At 49.4% G+C, this 8185-nt stretch overlaps 1 long non-coding RNA gene across 1 annotated transcript; it reads left to right on the forward strand.

The window, feature by feature from the left end:
* The first annotated feature begins 7543 nt into the window (after positions 1-7543).
* On the forward strand, positions 7544-8110 carry LOC143832359 (uncharacterized). The gene is made up of 3 exons (XR_013229228.1): positions 7544-7632; positions 7752-7871; positions 8003-8110. It is a non-coding gene; the product is annotated as an uncharacterized LOC143832359 (long non-coding RNA).
* Positions 8111-8185: the final 75 nt, after the last annotated feature.

The following is an 8185-nucleotide window of genomic DNA, read 5'->3' on the forward strand; positions in this document are numbered from 1 at the left end:
CTGGAAGACAGTGAATTCATTTGAAATATGGTGTTGGAGGAGAGTTTTACGGATACCGTGTATCCCCAAAAGACTAATCTGAGGCTATTGTCCTTTGGTCAACTAGAACGTGTCCAGAGGAGTGCAACAAAGATGGTGACCGGCTTGGAGACCAAGACGTATGAAGAAAGGTTGGAGGAGCTTGGTCTGTTTAGCCTAGAAAGGAGACGACTGAGAGGGGATCTGATAACCATCTCCAAGTATTTTAAAGGGTGCCATACTGAGGACGGAGCAGAATTGTTCTCTCTTGCCCCAGAGGGACAGACCAGAACAAATGGGATGAAATTAATTCAAAAGAAATTCCATCTAAACATCTGGAAGAAGTTCCTGACAGTTAGTGAGGTTTCTCAGTGGAACAGGCTTCCTCAGGAGGTGGTGGGTTCTCCATCTTTGGAGATTTTATAACAGAGGTTAGATAGCCATCTGACGGAGAGGCTGATTCTGTGAAGGCAAAGTGGTGGCAGGTTAAAGTAGATGAGCGATTGGGATGTGAGTGTCCTGCATAATGCAGGGGGCTGGACTAGATGACCCATGAGGTACCTTCCAACTCTATTATTCTATGATTCTATGTGAAGAGTTGCTGGAAAAGACAATCATACTAGGAAAAGAGGAAGACCCCACAGGAGATGGATTGATTCAATGAAGGAAGCCACGTAGGAGTGTGTAAGGGGGGGAGGAATTTAACCTTTTCATATTGTCCGAATTGATTCGTACCGAATGGGATTCATCCGAATCACCTACGGTTTATTCTGATTCGGTCAAATCGATTTGACTGAATCTTGAATCAATTTGGCGCCTTTGAAACCAATGGCACCCTTGAAGTCTATGGAAATTTTACCCTTTTTTACTTTTCCAGGCTTGTGGGGGAGGGGGGGAGGAGCTGAACTAGGAAGCACCAAATTTGCAGTGTGGCTACAGGAGCCTCTCCTCAAAAGAACCCCAAGTTCCAAAAAGATTGGACTGGGGATCCAATTCTATGGGCAGGCAAAGAGGGTGCCTCATCTAATCGCCTTTATTTCCTATATAGAGGAGGGGAAACTGATTCTCTGGTCTGCTTGTAAATTCTCACCATACGAAATAATGGAGGTTGAACCTGAGATCCACATGCTTGTAAAAGTATCAGACAAAGAGAGCTTTGATTCTTCAAAACTCATCCTCCCCTCCAAAAAAAAAATCTTGTTGGTCTCTACAACTTTACTGAACTCAAATCTAGCTATCCAAGGTGACTATCTGCATGCAAAGCCTCAAGAAACTCAGTTAAAGTAAACTCACAATGCAGGTTTAAAAATAAAACAATAAACATGGGAATGACTGAGACCATCAGAACATAATGCACAGAAACCAGTGGTCAAAATAAAACAAGCTTCCTGTGACATTTTGCAGACCAGCAGCATTCATTCCTGTGTGAGCTTTCGTGAGTCAGAGCTCATGAAGTGGACATCCATCCAGTTGCTCTGCTTGTACGCACAACTGAAAGGGGCAGGGGTATGCTACAGTGAGCCAATCACCTGTTGGATTTCTATCAGCCATACATCTGTTTTGGGCATGGGCTTTTTGCCATCAAGTTTTGCCAATCGATGTAGTCTTCAAGGCAAGAGATGTTCAAAGGTAGTTTGCCACTGCCTGCCTCTGGTCACAACTCTGTTTGCCTTGATGGCCTCCAAATAGTAACCAAGGCTGATGCTGCTTAGCTTCCAAGATCTGACAAGACAGAGCCTGCAGAAAGGCCCTCTAGAATACTGGCAGATTTATCACACATGGCTTCAGCAAAAATGACACGGCTGCTCATGAAAAGCAGCAAGCCATTTCAGCAAGGGCAAGACTCTGCCATTCTCTCCCCTCTGCATAATGGAGAAGGACCTCACAGGCCTGCTGGGAAAGCAGCTGCTGCTGCCGGGGGCTGGCCCTGCTTAGCTTCCGAGATCCGATGAGGTCAGGCTAGTCTGGACTACACAGGTCAGAGCATCCAGCTGTGAAAGGCATAGACAGACAGCAGCCAAAAACAAAATGGAACTCTATGTTTGAAGAAGTCTTGGTTTTTATACCCTGCTAGGAGTCTCAAAGCAGCTTATAATCGCCTTCTTTTCCTCTTCTCACAACAGACATCCTATGAGGTAGGTGAGGCTGAGAGAGCTCCGACAGGACTGCATGGTGAGAACAGCACTGTCAGGGCTGTGACTAGCCCAAGATCATCCAGCTGGCTGCGTGTGGAGGAGCAGGGAATCAAACCCATCACGGCCAGGTGGCTGCTTCGGGCTTTGATGATCGCCAAAGCGGCTGAACCACGCTGGAGCACACAATCCTACTCCTAACCACTACACCAAGCTTTCATCCATGCACCAGCTTCCTAGAGTGATGTGGTGCAGGCATCCACCTCTTCCACCTCTTCCTGGATCTGCTCTCATGGGTTTGCCAATATTGCAGACAACCGCAAAAATGCAATCCTATCGAAACTGGGCACCGAAAAGGCAATCCATTCTTATAGATTATCATTCCCAGGTTGCCTGAACTTGCACCAGCGGAGTAATGAATTGAGAGCAGAAGATGTTAGAAGTACCGGGTCAGCAAGTTAAGACAGAACTATATTATGAAGCAACAAGGACAGGGAGAAATAAGGAGCACAGTTCTTAGAGTTGTTTGTCCAAAGGGTTGTCAGCTCTTGAAAAACAGAGTTCTCCTATGTGGCTGATGATCAAGGTAACCTATGGCTACCATCCTTCAGGTGGGGCTTAGACCTCTCATGGAATTACAGCTAGATGATAGAGATCAGTTCCCCTGGAGAAAAGGGCTGCTTAGCAGAAGGGAGTCACTCTATGATATTATATCTGGCTGAGGTCTCTCTCCTTCCCAAACTCCACTCTTCCCGAAGCTCCACCCCTAAATCTCCAGGATTTTCTCAATTGAAGACTGGGGGGCTTTCCGCACCAGGATCCTTGTAGCAAATTGTTTGCTGAACGAAAAATCGCCATTTAAAATAGTGGAATTCGTCATTATGCATACCTGACTTTGTAGTGGAATCCAGTTGCGTTTCCATCATTTCCCACAAGCTTCCGGTCTCAGCAAAAATCGCTAGAAAGGAAGCGCTATTGCCGAGCTCGTCCCGCCCCTGGCCGTCAAGCAGCCAATGGGCAGCCGTTAGCATGCTCCCAAACAGCCCCTTTCCCTTTAAGAAAGGTTTTTTTCTTTTAAAAAAACACACCCATTGCAACGAATATGTGTTGATTCGTTGCAACTGAGAGACCCATCCAGCTGGCAGGTGTGTTTGAGCTGTCGTTTCATGGTTGCCACGCTCCCCCCGAGTGAAACCCCCCCCCCTCACGGGCCCGATTTTCGGCCGAAAACAGTGTAAAAAATAAAGGGAAAATACATCAGCAAACGGGCTTCTCTGTTGTTTGTGCTTAGTGACTGTAAAGAGACTGTAAAGAGCTTTGGGGAGGGACTGCAGCTGGGGAAGCCTCACTGGGTAAACGAAGGCTTGCCGGTGATTTGATCTCCGCTTGCTCGGAGAAAAAAAAATGGCGATCACTTCGCCGGAAGATCAGAGGAGAGAGCCAGGGGGAGGGACTTTGTAGAAACCACAACAATGGTAATGCACAGAACTTTCCCGCTAGTGTTGCAGATTGGTTGCAGGAGTGTAGCGCTTTCTGGAGGGTGAATCCACTTTTGGGGGGCTTTCCGCACTCCTTCAAAATCGCACAATGGTTGCCAATTGAAATCACTACAGTTTTGCCATTATACACAACGTCGTTGACAATCTGCCACACACCTGAAACCGATCCGCAAAAAGCGCTTCCTTGTAGCGCTTTCAGGGAAATCCCCAAAAGTGGATTCACCCTCCGGAAAGCGCTACATAATGACGAATTCCACTATTTTAAATGGCGATTTTTCGTTCAGCAAACAATTTGCTACAAGGATCCCGGTGCGGAAAGCCCCTGGGGATTTCCCTGAAAGCGCTACAAGGAAGCGCTTTTTGCGGATCGGTTTCAGGTGTGTGGCAGATTGTCAACGACGTTGTGCATAATGGCAAAACTGTAGTGATTTCAATTGGCAACCATTGTGCGATTTTGAAGGAGTGCGGAAAGCCCCTGGTAATCCTAATGGGACCTGATAAAAGGCTGGTGTCAGCAAAGAAACAGAGCCCACAACAAATGGTCCTGGGCCCTTTTACTGGCTGACTCTATCCTCCCTTTTATCAGGTCATGTCCTTCATCCCTATTCAGATATTCCATTTCTTTGTTGTTGTTGTTAGGTGCGAAGCCATGTCCGACCCATCGCGACCCCATGGACAATGATCCTCCAGGCCTTCCTGTCCTCTACCATTCCCCGGAGTCCATTTAAGTTCGCACCGACTGCTTCAGTGACTCCATCCAGCCACCTCACTCTCTGTCGTCCCCTTCTTCTTTTGCCCTCAATCGCTCCCAGCATTAGGCTCTTCTCCAGGGAGTCCTTCCTTCTCATGAGGTGGCCAAAGTATTTGAGTTTCATCTTCAGGATCTGGCCTTCTAAAGAGCAGTCAGGGCTGATCTCCTCTAGGACTGACCGGTTTGTTCACCTTCCAGTCCAAGGGACTCGCAAGAGTCTTCTCCAGCACCAGAGTTCAAAAGCCTCAATTCTTTGACACTCAGGGCCATTTCGCACAGAGCTCAAAGTTGCTATTTGGTTGCTGTTAGCGAAATCGCTACTTCAACTAGCGAAATGTAACTAGCCGTGCCCGTAACGCACAGCTGCGGTTTTTGCGGAATTTAGCACTTTCACTTCTCGTCACTTTCGTAACCCACAGGCTTCCGGTTCTCCGTCTTTTCGCTACAAAGGAGGTCCCTTTTTAGCGCTTCTGGCCTCCCGTGCCCGTCAATCAAACTGCAGGCACACCTTTGACCTCGACCCTAAAGCCGGACTTGTCGGGGTTCCCTTTTTTTTAAAAAAACCCAGGAAACCCCGTAGCAACGCGTTATCGTCCAATCATTGGCGCCCTTGGAACGTGTTTTCTATTGTTTTCTATGAACCAGAGGTTGATGCATTGATATGTTTGATTGGTTAATCCCCGCCCACAGTACACGCCCACAGGTTACCTGCTCATATGCACCTGGGCAGACACGCGGTCGGCCTCACTCTTTGTTTGCGTAGCCTACTGCCCGCAGCACAGGTTAACGTTGCAATGGAGAGGATTATTTTTCAATTGTTGTCTCAGATGCTTGCGGTGGTCCAGCGTATCCACACCACCGTGCGGCATAGGAGGGCAGCTTTCGAGGAATACCGAGAACATATTGCCGGAGCGATGACCAGCAGTACAAGACGTTCTCTACGGGCAACCATGGCGGCAAAGAGGCACTGGCAAGCTCTGTCAGAGGTCCGTTTCCCCCCCCCCCCGGTTCTGGGTGGATGAAAGATCCTCTGACTGGTGGGAAAATTTTGTGTGGGTTCGCTGGGATGACGACCACTGGATTGCAAACTTTAGAATGTCTAGGGGAACATTTTTTGAACTCGTGGAGGCTCTACGTGGACGCATGGAGAGGCAAGTCACTGGCATGCGGCGCCCCGTGCCAGTGGAAAAAAGGGTGGCGGCCGCATTGTGGTACTTGGCCACCCCTCAGTACTTCCGGACAGTAGCCCAGCAATTCGGACTCGGAGTCACTACGGTTGGCGATATCCTTAAGGAGTTCTGCCTCGCCATGGAGGCGGAATTGTTCAGCAAAGTCGTGTGCCTCGGAGACCGGCTTGGAGCGGTGAGTGTCATTCTATCCCCTTTGCCCTTTAAATTTTTTTTCTTGTTTGACAGGTCAGCAACGAAGACGCGATGCACCCCACGCTGACATGCCATGGCTTATATTCTTTTCTTTCCCTTATTCCAGAGTATGGACGGGTTTGCCAGGCTTGGATTCCCGCATTGTTTTGCGGCCGTCGATGGAAGCCACATCCCTATCCGTGCCCCCGGGGGAAGCATAAAGGAGTACGGGAACAGGAAGGACTTTTATTCTGTTCTCCTGCAAGGAACTGTGGACTTCTCCGGACGGTTTATCGATGCCGAGGTGGGGTGGAGTGGCAGGAGGCATGATGCCCTTGTTTTCAGGGAATCTAACCTCAGGAGAGCCATGGACGAAGGGGTCTTTGTTCCAGGAAACCCCACCGCCACCATTGAGGGCGTGCGTGTGCCGGCGTTGGTGCTCGGGGACGGAGCCTACCCATTACGCCGCTGGCTCATGACTCCCTATAAGCGGCCAAGGACAGACGTGCAGAGCCACTACAACCTCAGTCACTCCCGGGCAAGGAATGTAGTGGAGCGTGCCTTTGGACGTTTGAAGTCCCGGTTCCGTTGCTTGATGTCACGACTCCATGTGCATATAGACAATGTGACTCCGCTGATCATCGCGTGTGTCATTTTGCACAACATCTGCGAGGACAAGGGACATAACATCCCCTTCCCTGTGGATGAACCTGATCCTGTAGTCCTTGAGGACACACAAGACATCCCTGAAGCAAGGAAAAAAAGGATCTATGCGGAGGGGTGCAAGGTTCGGGACGCTATAACCACCCACATCTACAGAAACATGAGGCGTGTTTGATTGTTTTTCCTACTCTGGTGTTGAATAAAGTTTTATGTTCTTTGTTTAACCTTGTCTTGTGCGGTTTGTCTACTTTGACAGCAAAAAAACGGGGACTCTCTGGTCCAAAAGCACTTTGACAGCCCTAAATGCTAACTCCCCGCTGAAATTGACAAACACAATACGGAAGCGCTGACCGGGGAAAGTTTGGGGAGGCGGGTAGCCAGGAAGTATTGGCGACCCCTGTCAAACCGGAGGATCAATCCACTTATGTTCCAAGGAATAATTTTATTGGTGGGCAGCTTTGATACATTTAAAATAGGGGTGGTCGATCGGAGCAACGCACGTTCGTTCCCTAACCGTCATTCCGAAGATGCCGAAGCCACGGAAGGGCTCCTTCTGGCAGCGCGCCGAGGCTGAGGCACTTCTGGAGCTTGTGCTCCAATCGAAAAGTGTTGGCCGCCTTATGGCCAGCACCCACTGCCACACCAAGGGTGCTTACCTGGTGTTGGCATCGAAGCTGAGGGAGAGGGGCTACGTCCGGACCTGGGAGCAGGTCCGGACAAAATTTAAGAGGGTGAAGCTGGACTTCCTCAACAGTCTAGAACAGTGGGGGGGGGGGGTCCCGCAGCCAAGTGGGAGAACGGTCTTCCACGACCAGATGGTCAAAATATGGGAGAAGGCTGGGAAGCCCCCCCTGGAAATGAGGAGGCATATGGGTGAGTGCTGCCCTCGTTGTGTTTTACCCTTAAACATGCATGGAATGACTTGCTGCCTCTTTCCCCTACTGTCCCCAATGAAATTCGAGAAAGTATTTAGATGCTGTCAACCCCCTCTGACTTAGCCCGCCAGTACTGTAGAACCACTTTGGTTATGCGCTTTGAGTATGATTGTGGTGTGGCCATCAGCTGTGTTTCATCTCTGGTTTGTTTGCTCTTACTTATGATTTGTCTTTTTCTTTGCCCAGCTACACAATCACCATCCAAGCTGGCAAAAGCACCTGAGCGTGAGGAAGGGGAGGAAGAGGGACCTTCCACCTCAGGACAGGCTGCAGGTGAGAGTTTTATGTCTTTGAGGGAGACCCATGTGTGTGTACCCCCGTGGAGCCATATGGGAGCCTGCTGTGATGCTTCCATTTGAAGTGTGATTAAATTCTTAATTTGATTTCTATAGCAGAAACTATGGAGGCAAGGCTGCGTGCCATGGAGGCCAGGGTGACTTCCTTAGAGGCTGAAGTGGCAGACCTAAAAGGGGAGATGGAGCGGCAAAGGCAGCAGAGGGAGGCGGAAGAACGTAGGTTATGTTCCCCACTGCCCAACTCTTCTCACACTGTGGCGGAGGCCACCAAAAAGTGTATCCATGTAAACTCCAGGTTGGAAAATATGTTTGGCACTAATGTGTACTTTTTCTCCCTCCCCATACAGTTAAGAAGAAGGAGGACGAAGACCTCTTCCGCCGCAAAGTCAGGGGGACCATGGGACGGTTGTGCAGGAGAGTGAGGGAGATGGAAGGGGCTGGGGAGGGGAGCAGTGGGACCTGAGTTTTGTTTTCTGTTTGTGTTTTGGGGTGGGGGGTGTTGGGGGGGTTCCTAGTTACATTGCCCATTT

Source organism: Paroedura picta, chromosome 1 (assembly GCF_049243985.1).
Source record: "Paroedura picta isolate Pp20150507F chromosome 1, Ppicta_v3.0, whole genome shotgun sequence".
In the NCBI taxonomy this organism is placed as follows: Eukaryota; Metazoa; Chordata; class Lepidosauria; order Squamata; family Gekkonidae; genus Paroedura; species Paroedura picta.